The 10,365-nt window shown below is 31.0% G+C and overlaps 1 pseudogene; it reads right to left on the bottom strand.

The window, feature by feature from the left end:
• Positions 1–10,109, bottom strand: part of LOC149550738 (triacylglycerol lipase OBL1-like) — a 19,149-nt pseudogene extending 9,040 nt beyond the window's left edge.
• Between the last annotated feature and the right edge of the window lie 256 nt (positions 10,110–10,365).

The raw sequence follows: 10,365 nt of genomic DNA, 5'->3' as shown, positions 1-10,365 counted from the left end.
TTGGAGGGTTTATGCACTTCATCATGTCATGTTAAAGGAACAACATCAACATACCACCTAGGTGATATTCCATCTTTCGCATCTTATTTCCAAGGCTGATTTAAGGAACAAAATTCACCCACAATTATGTTGATCTTTAAACTATTGAGACCATTGAAGAGATTATAGCACCTTCTACAATTTATTTTAGAAAGCCAAGATATTTGATTGATATTGATACTAATATTTTTCAATCAATTCCTAATAAGATTCCAAAGCATACTTATCAAAGAAAAGTTAATCATATATAGAGATTATTCTTTGAAGAATTAAATGTGATGGGAAGATGTTAATTATTTGATGAAATGATGAGGAATTTAAAATTAGGCCATCATGAAGCTTCTTGGGCTATGAACAATGGATGAGAGGAACAAGAGAAAAAATATATATTTTAAAGAATCTAATGACTGCATATGACAAAGTCGGGTTTAAGTCACCAAACAAAGACAATAATATCACAAGACGTGTACTTACATCAATAATAGTAACTAGCCAAATGAAGAAATATTGACTCATTAGAGGCACAAGAAAAATAGTGAAAATAGGTAGAGGTACTCTAATGATAGTCATCAGAAGGCAAGAAAGAGTGTATTCATACAAAGCTTTGTCACCCTTCAGGCTGACTTATTAGGGTGTCACATATAAACACCAATTTATAGAGTTGAAAGTCAAGAATATTCTCATATGAAGTTTATAGAATTTTAATTTGATATAGTATATTGTAATCAAACAATTCTACAAGCACATATTTCAACATTCAAAAAGATGTCAATTTTGACAAAGAAAAAAATATTAAATCATATTAAAATTATATAAAAATTATATAATATTTTAAAGGAGAGAGTCCTCTTCTAAAATGTATAATTTTTCTTCTAGTTAAAATAGATATTTTTGAAAAATGTGGTGGGAGATAAAAACTATTGATTTCAAGTGAGTTGAAATTTGGATCATTATAAAAGTTAAAATATAGGTCTAATTCAATTTTTCTTTTTGACTATTCTACCTATATATGTTACCTATAACATAGTCTAAGTTCAAATGGAAATAAGTTTATTTCAATGTAGTTTTGTGGTGGAAACTAAACCCCTAATTTTCAATGTTTTTCAACAACTAAAAATTCATCTATAAAAATTAGGAAAATATATCAATTATTATTTCAAATAATTATTAAAAATTATAATCTTAAATTTCATCCATTTCTACACATTTCATTAGTTTACTTCATTTTCAAATTCTAAATAATAATACCAATTTTATGTCATTGAAGATTAATAGTTATACTTTTGTTAGCCTTTTCCTTTACAAAAGGGCGATGAAAGTTTGTCCTTTTCACATCCAAAAAAAATGAATATGGATATTTAGAGGTAGACTACCACAGAAGGATAAAGAAATTAATAAACCTTTCAAATCATTGATTGAAGATGTTTGGATCCAAATGCAAAACATATTTTGGATTCAACTCAAACGCAATTCTTTACAAAATGTATTGTTATGTATCCTCAAACAAAAACTATTCAAACATTTTTTAAATGGGTAAAACTTTTTATGTGAAGATGAATCACACACACAACTAGTTGCTGTAGGGTTCATATTGAATTTTCTAACCATTTTGATGTTTTTAGGCATATATGTATATTTTTTTCATTTTAACTTTGTTATGTAGGAGTGTAACATAAATGAACCACCTAGATCTCAAGTAAATTCATTTCTACCATTCTATGTGAAAGAGTGGATGGTCAATTATTGACAGATGATACTATCATTGCATGCCTTTGTCCATCATGTACAAAAGAATATTGGGATGGATTTGAGATGACTGAATGAGTGGATGAATGACATTTACAATTTTTTTATTTCAATCAACACCTATCCCCTCCCACAAGCATAGGACATAGAAGACATTGAATCATTGATTGACTTTAACCGCTTGTGTAATCTGGTCCAATTAGCGATTATATATATGTATATGTATGTACACACACACACACACACACACACACACATGTGTGTGTGTGTGTGTGTGTGTGTGTAACTTTGTTATTTTTAGCTAACTATTTGCTAAATTAATGAGATGTTTGTATCAATGCAGGCCTTTTTTTGGGGACATAAAAATACCTACATTTATACAAACATAATTTTCTTGTTAATTTAGAAAATAGTTAGCTAAAAGTAACAAAGTATATATATATATATATATATATATATATATATATATATATATATATATATATATAACTTTGTTACTTACACACACACATATGTATATGTATATGTAGATATATGTATATACATATATACATATATCTACATATACATACATATACATATACATATGTGTGTGTGTGTGTGTGTGTGTGTGTGTGTGTGTGTGTGTGTGTGTAACTTTGTTATTACTTTTAACTAACTATTGGCTAAATTAATGAGAAAATTATGTTTGTATCAATGCAGGCCTTTTTTTATGTGCTTGCACCTAAACACAATGAACAAGGGACATGATATTATTTGTATCGTTGCGTCTAAGAAAAATAGCAATTGGATCACTTAGCTATAGATGGTAAAGGTTTAGAATATTCTATAGGTGTAGTGGTTGTAATAAGTACATGGCTTCCAAATGATATGGCACTACAACATTTCGGGTCAAATTGTGATGGTAATTTGTAATGGCAGTGTGATTTGTTTGTGATTTTTATATTTTTTTGCAAGTGTGCCTGACATCATCATACCAACATTGGCATTGTAATTGTGACATTAGTGTGATCATAAATATAAATAAATAAAACACAACATTAATCATTCCTCATTTTTTTTGATCGATTGTTGAGAGCTATGTGCAAAAGAGTCTGGAGAGCTCCAAACAAGGGTGGAGAGCTCTTAACATTGGTAGAGATTAGTGGAGATTGGTGGAGATTAGTAGAGAGCTCCAAACATTGGTGAAGAGCTCTTAACATTGAATTTTTTTTTCCCATGCTTTTGTTTGCCCCCGATATTGAAATTTTAGATTTGATGAAGATAGTGATGTTTCTTTGCATAAAGTTTTTTTATGAAAACTTCTCTTTAATTTATGCACAAGTGGAATATGAAACTTCTAAGTTCAAAAAAGATCATAATAAAGATGATTTTCAACATATAAAAGTTTATTATGATTTGGTATTAGAACCATTTTCTTTTGATGAGAATGGAAAGTTGACTATTCTTGATGAACTATGTGTTGATGAAGACGTTCAAACATGTGTTGATAATCACTCTTCTAAGTCTAAAATTTTAGTTGGAGAAGAAGGTGTAAGAATAGATTTTGAGAAGGGAATTTTAGGGGCTAATGAAGTGCTACAACATCATAGAGAGGATAAAGAGTCGGATTATATTTTTCTTTATAACAAAATCGAAGTTAATCAATTTTTGGTGCTAGCTAAATACAAGTCTTCTTCTACAATGATCCAACTATTCAAGTTTTGAATTCAAATAAAGATTTGTCAGATTTGATAGTTGCAAAGAGTGATGAAGATGTTTCACTTTGGTCTAATCGTATGGATGGAGGAGATTCATATTATGTTACTCCCAATTTATATTCTGAATTTATCAATGAAGATAACTCTGATAAATGTGAGTATGTTCCAATGTCATTTTCAGAGTCTTTGATTTTTTTCTCCTTCACAGAGAATGGTCAAATGTTTGAAAAGTGATATGTAGGTAACTATGAAAGAATTAGTTATTTATGATGAGGTCTATGATGAAATGTGGCTATTGAAAAAAACATCTAGGTTACTAATTTTCAGCATACTTCCAGATTCATCTTCAGTTATGATAAAGTCATAAAAAGGCCATGGTTTTATTGGATCTTACTAGAGCACAAGCTTCTTTTCCAGAAAGTTTCATACTTCTCCTTACCTCTTAATGGTCATGAAGAAGAGAAACATATGCAGGAAGATCTTCTAGTAAGTAATGATGGATGTTTGCATAATTTACATTTTCAGCCTAATTGTTCAAATGATGAAGATTTCAGCCACATTGAAAATAAAGAGAGTTACAGTTTTAAATTTGACCCAATGGTGGTAGAATATAGTATTCAAGAAATATTAGTTTTAGCAATGTATCATGAGAAAACTCTACCACATGAAGAATTTGTGAGTTCTAATTTTTCTTTTGAGTGTCAAAATGAAAATATGGCTCAAGTTGAAGAAGTTAAAAGGTTGCAGCAGTTGGTACCATTAACCATTTTAGCAAGCACATTTTTGTTTGAGGAGGAAGTCACATCTTAACCCTTATCAATCATTGGAGAAAAGAATCCCTCTATAAAGATTTTAGGTGTTGATTTAGCTTATATCCATTTTTTGAAGGAATAATTTCCAAATTTAATGTGTGAGTAGAATGATGAAGTTGTTTCAGTTAAAGTTGACACATTTAAAAAATCATGTCTTTATTTTGGAGACATGTCGAGTGCTAGAAGTTGTTTATTTTATGATACTCCCAAGAGAGTGAATAATAAAGATCACACAATATTGAATAATAAAGATCACACAATATTCCTTCGGAGTTATGGGTGAATCATTTAAGTCAATTTGAAGTTGGGAATGTCCTTCAATCTTCCATGCAAAATGATTAAAAAAGATTAGAAATCTATGATGAAACATGGCTCTTTGGGTATAATATTTCTCTTGCAAGATTTCTTCATTTTATTGAGTTAATTTATAGAATTGAAGAGGTCATCAAACTATAGTTGAGATGGATTAGTTCATTGAGATATCACGCATTGTTCTAGAATGGCTCCTTCTTCTCACAACTAGTTAATGGTCATGTATGAGTTTCTTCCAACTCTCTTTCCTTTTGGCGAGGTCTCCTCACTCGTGTTTGTAAATAAGTTTATTTTTCCAATTTTGGTGTGCCTAGTTTAGCCTTTCTCTTTGTGTTGTTCATTGTTCAATTTTGATTTTCACCCTTCTCCCCTTTGCCCTGCTAGCAAGTAGCTATTTTTTGACCTCTTTTTGCCTAGCCTTTGTAGCCCAATGGATAAGGCACTTTCTTTTACCAGAGATGTTGGATTTTCTATGCACTGAACAATACATATTGCCTAGTCAGAGCCAACTATAGATTAGGAAAACCATTTTAAAACTTTTAAAGTCAACCTCATAAAGAGTTTCCCCAAATGTTTATGGTTTTCCCTGACAATATTTCTATGAAGTTTCAATGTTTTAAGGTATTTGATATAGAGGTTCCATGGATTTAGGTTTTGACTATTACAAAATTCAGTTTCACTATAAGCACATGTTTTGTGAAGATCTATTGTCTATGAAGATTGAGTAAAGGAAAAGAAACATAATAGATGAAAGTCCATAATGGAGATCTAAAATTGGAAGGAAAGCATGTGAAGAGATGAATAGAAGAAAAATCTATGCCAAAAAAAAAAGTGAAATGTTTACTAAAATGGAGAAGTCATTTTCAAATTTTCCATTGGAGAAGGAAACGTTTCATTTTTTGGAAAAGGGAAAAGCATAGCAGAAAACTCATTTTCTGCTACGCCTTTCATAGTCAAAGTTCAATTTTCCACACAAGGAAGGAAAATGTAAATCTCAATCCACAATGAAGATATATGGGGTCTAATAACAAGATCACTCCAGAAAATTAATTTATGAATTTATCTACATCAAAATTGTGCCCACTACATGGAAGTGGAAAATTGAAGATCAGGTGCGCTTTCCACAGTCAAAAATTGAATTTCCACCAAGCATCAAATCCATAATAGAAAGATGTAAAAGAGCTCTTAATTGATTAAATAAAGAATTATAATCTCATAATGATTGATCACTTGAAGATTTGGACATCAATATGACATTAAATATAAAGTGGAAAATTCATTTTCCACTATGCCTTTTGTTGTCTAGTTGGAGTTTTCCATAAAAGGGAGAAGACAACAGTCAACTTTCTAGCAAGAATGAATTGTAATAATCTATAACTAGGAACCTGATAACAAAGAAGAAGTATTACCTTTTAATTATTTACAAAGTGTAGCTGTTATTAGAATGTGCAAATTTTACCTATAACAAAGAAGTGGAAAACTGAGAACTCGATACGCTTTTCGATCTCCATTTGGGACTTTTCACCACAGGCATTCCAGAGACTCACTCCCAAAATTTAGAAAAGAATCAACATGGTAAGCATGGAAGATAACATACTAGAAAATTGAAGACATTTGAGTTATAGAGCATGTGAAAGAAGAGTGACTAGAAAATTTATTTTGTCAATTCTGATTTTGTAACAGTCATATAGATAAACATTTAGTAGCTCATATCTTTTGACTCTATGATTATTTTTCCAATTTCTTTAGTCAGAATGTAGAAAATTGGGTTTGGAAAAATATAGCCAAACATGAGCATGATCCAATAGTGGAAGAAAAAGATATGTCCCTAGAAACATGACCCTTTTTTATTGGGAGTAGTGTTTATTTTTTTCTCTAGCCAACAAAGGAAAGATTTTGATCTTGATTTAGCATATTTAAATGTCAATTGTTAAAATATAACTTAAAAATATTAAGATATATCATCATTAACTTTAAATTTAATAAACATATGAGTTTTCATAAGAAAAAAGATGGGAAATCAAAGAGACAAGAGTCAGTTATAGAATTGAAAAGTCACCGAAAGAAACCAAATGGTTGCTAGAGAATGTATTTATTATAAAAACTTTCAATTCAAAGAGGGATTTTTCTTCTACAACTAGTTAGAGAGCTGGAGTAGAGGGGATATACCATTTTATTTTGGCATTTCACTTTATGCACTCAAGTTTTCTATTTTGGTCTATGTAATAGATTTGGCATAAGTTGCAGACAAATATAATCATAGCATTGTATTTGTGTGTTGAAAATAATGAAGGGTTTCATTTTTGAATATAAGTATTTGAGTATTATTTTTCTAATTATAATCAATTAGAGAATTGATGTATTCATGTTTTGATCACTTCCTTGTATCTTTAGTCAAAAGTTGAATATGTTGTGAATCAGAGAATTTCCATTGATTCCTATCATAGAAATTAGATCAGGTTTCTCTTCTTTTTTCTTTGCATTTGTATAATAGTATTCATATTGCATCACCAATGTTGAGGAGTCCTAAGTATTGTGAATTCTTGAAGTTGGTTAGGTTTAGAATTGTATTTCACTGCTTGAGTTAGTTTTGTTTAGGGCTGGCTTCATTTTCCTCTTCCATTCTCGAGTTAAGAACATACCCAGTTAGTTTGGGAATTAAAAAATTTTATTGCATATAATTCATAAGGGAGCTATACCTTTCAATTCAGAGAAACTCAATGATAGACTTACCAACTATTGGTAGATGACCATTTCTTTTAGATTTGGTCATTTGGGAGTTTATTGAGCAAGAATAATTTCTTTACCAATAGTATGTATGTATGTATGTATGTATATAGAGAGATTTTTTTTAAGGTGCTTATTAAATCTTGGTACAATAGATAAATTGGTTCAGGTGCATGCATATTCTAGAGTCCAAATAATAAAATAATAAAACTAAATCAACCCATGCTAAGTGACTTACCTCAAGATCTTAGAAAAAAATAATGTAGACTAGGAAAAATGGGAAAAGTTCGCAAGAAATTTAAAAAAAACATATCATAGTAGATATTTTTTTAAAGAAAGAAATAAGCCCAAATCAATACTTCAATCTGTAGATAGTAATTGCCATTTTAGGGCTCTGAAATTCCATTAGATTGGAACATCAAATTGAATCTGCTATATTAGAGCATTCAAAATGATTAGACATGAATAGATGCAAGTATGATGGTTATCAGACTTGACAGAGGGATTTGTTATCAGACATTACATAAAGAATTTTTGAGTTTCTTGATAGTTTACTGAGCTTGTATTATGGGTAGTGGTTTCCAAGATTTTTTTTCAAGGGTAAGATATGTTTAACCCCATGCAATATAACCTATTGACTAACAAGAAAAAGGCATGCCATTCTCAAGAGAAGAAAATTTATATAGATTTTATAATGTACCTACCAACAAGGCTTTTGAATTCATTTAGAATGCTTTTAAAATGATTTTCCATGTAATGTAGAAAAAATAGGAGGAGAAGATGAACAAAAATGGTCAGTAATAGACTATATTGACTAGTGAGAATATATGTTTTTGGTACAACTTTACATCATTTGGAAGAATCTCTGCAACATACCATTCCTATGACATCCATTTTAAGCTTTATAAAAATGCCACACGATATTTTTTGAGCTTCATTCAAATAATGTACATTTTCTCTTCATTATATACTTGGTTTATCAATGATTTCCTCTAGTTCAATTATGGTGCATCTCAACTAGTTGCTCCAATGATGCAATCACCCATACATCTCTAGACTATGCAAGCACTTATTTTTTAATAGAATCTAGATAGATATTGATAGTTCTAAAGTCATAAACTTGAAGATCATCATGTGTGCATTCCACTTTAGGGAAAACTTGGATGCCGTGTTCTTGTGCATATGTTTCAATCACTTCCTCCAATCTCAACTAAGGTGCACCCATGGAATTATTCAGGTGAATCCCACTGAACACTGAAGCTAAGGCTTGTTATTGATTATATGTTGTTGCTACTTGTTGTTGTTTCTCTATCACCCTAAGATACTTTACATTATCTCTAACCCTAGGTTGTTCCACAATTGTGCCCTCTATACCTTGGTTCATCATTTCAAGGGCTACATTTAGTTGACTTCTTATCCTCTCATTAGTAAGAAGCTCTAGGTGAAATAGTCCTTTCCACCCTAAAAACCACTATGTTACTTCATAAAAATTAGGATTTGAACAAACTCAATGATACAAAGCCTGTTGCCACTTTGGAAGAAAATGTTGCCTCCAACATTGAAACCATATGATAAATGGGAATAGCAAATGCCCAAGCCATAGCCCAGTTAAATTGGTCTAGTTGTTGATTAGTTGGATTGATCAAAAATTCCTACCACAATACGTTCCTACATTCTATCCAATTCTCCCATAATATGCTCTATGCTGTCTAGTTGTTGTTTATGTCATGTAGTATCCTCTAAAGCCCCTCCTTCTCCTTCTAGTATATTGCCACAGACTCTCTCTCTTTCTCTCATGCCTTAAATTCTGATTAAATTTCTAGAAATCAGACTCTGTCATATCTACTTTAATCAAATTTACATTTTTTGCAACTCTAGCGTAGGTTTTTGATCCTCTATAGCTTTTATTTCAACATTCAAGTTTTCAAGATTGGTCAACACCCTCACTTGCCGAACTCTCATGTTAAGCACTTTATGTATTGTTTCAACACAGTGTTCTTGCTTCTAAGCCAATAGTTCTTTAGGTGAATTTTCTTGTAAAACATTAATTGCATTGAACAATTGTAAACTCTTAGAAAGTGCATTGTTGTTTTCTATTAGCATTGATGGGCTTCCTTTGAACAAAATCAAAGTGAAGTGGCATAATGAAACACAAATTATGACATTTCCTTCATTGCACCCATATCTTCTATTTATGTCCCTAAGCTAGACAATAATGTCTATTGGTTCTCATCAACAACTAAGATAATTAGTTCTTTGCCACTATCAAAACTTATCAATGGGAGAAAGATAGTCCAAATAAGTAATCAATATGAAATGGGAGTTGTGTTGATGTGGTAGATGGAGATATAAGTGGATCATATTTATAGGGGTGAGATAGGTCGATCATTAGGTGATAAATGTGATGAATAGGGATGAAATGCAAAGGTGGGATGTTGAAATAGAATAATGGCCAATTTGAACGAGGTGAGGTGAAATGCATTTTCCCAAACAAAAAATTGAATTCGCCAACCACTTATGAGTTTAGTTGAACACCATATTTAAATCTACCACTTATGAGTTTTGAGTAGGTTCTAAAAGACTAACTTGATCAATAATTATAATGGACATTTGATTTTCTGAGCATACCCTTTCCTTCTGCAACTAAGCTCATAGTCACTATGATAATCTCCACAAACGAAACACCACCAATTACCACATTTCTATATTCCCAAATCTCAACAAATATTGTAGACGGCTCTTGCTTAAAGTCTTTCATGTCCTCAACAAGCATTTTTACAAACATGTCTCTAATGAGATGACCTAAAGATGGACCGTCAAAATACAGCCGATCCAGTTTCAGAGGTTTGGGGATCAGTTATTGGTGTAATGTTGGTGTAATATTGTCAATCAGTAGTAAAATTAGAAATAACATAGTATTAGAGATGCTTAGACAAGGAGAGAAGGTGGAGGAGAAAGATACAAGTGACGGAATGGTTGATTTTGTATACCACAGATTATTACCATCCATTAAAGAGGCTTTCCTGCTT

This window comes from Cupressus sempervirens, chromosome 6 (genome assembly GCF_028749045.1).
Source record: "Cupressus sempervirens isolate cs-2001-9-10 chromosome 6, ASM2874904v1, whole genome shotgun sequence".
Lineage (NCBI taxonomy): Eukaryota > Viridiplantae > Streptophyta > Pinopsida > Cupressales > Cupressaceae > Cupressus > Cupressus sempervirens.
The sequence above is the reverse complement of the archived record's forward strand: the minus strand, read 5'-3'. Positions and strand labels throughout refer to the sequence as shown.